Source organism: Orycteropus afer, unplaced genomic scaffold (genome assembly GCF_000298275.1).
Source record: "Orycteropus afer afer isolate SDZICR_OR568_19922 unplaced genomic scaffold, OryAfe1.0 scaffold00031, whole genome shotgun sequence".
Lineage (NCBI taxonomy): Eukaryota > Metazoa > Chordata > Mammalia > Tubulidentata > Orycteropodidae > Orycteropus > Orycteropus afer.
Genome location: NW_006921618.1, coordinates 13,069,336 through 13,071,236, shown reverse-complemented (window position 1 = coordinate 13,071,236; position 1,901 = coordinate 13,069,336).

Sequence of the window (1,901 nt, the reverse complement as noted above, 5' to 3'; positions counted from 1 at the left end):
GATCTCAATTCCCTCTTGACTGAGATCATCAAACATGAGCACCTCTCTCTGCCTCCCAACACCACTGATCCTCACCTCCATTCATTCTTCTCTCCCGTCCTCCTAACTCAGAGGGTGGAGCATTCCTCCCCCTTCCCAAGGCTCTAGAATTTGCTCCATCAGCCTTCCTCCCCATCTTCCAATGCTGTCTTGCCACTGGCTCCACTATCTTAGACCAAAAAATTTCTCAAGTACCTTAATCTCCTCCAAGCCCACTGCTCCCTTATTCATTCACTTCTTCACTTGTTCATTTAAGAAACATTTGCCAGCTGCCTACTGTGTGTCAGGCACTGGGAGTACAGAGATGAATAGAGACAGGAACACATAGGTCTCACTGCTGTTGAGTTGAATAGGACTCATAACAACCCCTCCTTGGGTTTCCAAGGTGGTATCACTAAGGAAGTAGATTGCCTAATCTTCCTTCCAAGGAGTGGCTGGTGGGTTTGAACCGCTAGCCTTCTGGTTAGCAGTCACATGCCTCAGGCACTACACCACAGTGAGCTGAAATGCAACGGTATTGGCCATCTGAATCTGACAATCATATGGTCTACTATTCTGGGAAAGACAAATTGAAAAGGAATGGCATCATATTCATCATCAAAAAGAGCATTGCAGGACGTACCCTGAAGTACACTGCTGTCAGTGATAGGCTTATATGCCTACAAGGAAGGCCAATTAATATGACTGTTATTCAAATTTACACACCAACCACAAAACCAAAGATGAAGAAATTGAAAAAAAAAATTTTTAATAATAGAAATTGAAAATTTTTATGAATTGCTACAATCTGAAATAGATCAAATGTGCAATTAAGGTGCATTGATAATTACTGGTGATTGGAATGTGAAAGGTAGAAACAAAGAAGAAGGAACAGTAGTTGGAAAATATGGCCTTGGTGATGATAGAAAGGATGCTAGAGTTTACATGATAAAATTCTTTAAGATCAATGACTTATTCATCAGAAATACATTTTTTCGACAACACAAACTATACACATGGACCTCACTGAATGGATTGCACAGGAATCAAATCAACAACATCTGTTGATTGTTCCAAAGGAATGATGGAGAAGCTCAATATTATCAGTAAAGACAAGCCAGAAGCAATCAACAGTCAGTGCCCATGGATACAGCAGTCAAGAATCAAACAACATATTGCATTGGGGAAATTTGCTGCAAAAGATTTCTTTAAAGTGATAAAAAGCAAAAATGTCACTTTGATGACTAAGGTGTATGTAACCCAAGCCATGTGTGGTAGTTAAGGTCGTGTGTCAACTTGGCTGGGCGATGATTTTGAGTGGCTTGACAGTTGCAATATAGTTATTTCCCATAATGAGATTGAATATGATGTGATCACCTCCATGGTGGAATCTGCAGTGAACAGCTAATCAATTGAAGGGGAATTGCCTATGGGGTGCGGCCTACTTCTAGTATATATGGAAAAACTTTGGGAAAGGTCTCTGGCTTTTTGCTCACTTTGGATCCTGCATCATCTCCAGTTTCTGGACTTGAACTAGTGGCCTGTCTTGTTGCCTGCCAATCTTGAGATTGCTGCCTTCATAGCCTGTGAGCCAATAATCTGCCATTTTACCTTCTGATCTTGGATTCATCAGCTTCAGAAGTCAGCAGCCTGCTATACTGTCTTCCAGTCTTGAGTTCTTCAGCCCCTGCAGCTGTGTGAGTCAGGAGAAGCCTCCAGTTTGACATTTGATCCATGGACTTAGGACTTGCCAGCCTCTACAACTGCAGGAGCTATTTCCTTGTGATAAATCTCTCTCTCTCTCTCTCTCTGTGTATATATGTAAATGTCACTGGTTTTGCTTCTCTAAAGAACCCACCCTAAGACACAGTGGGTTTTTCAAT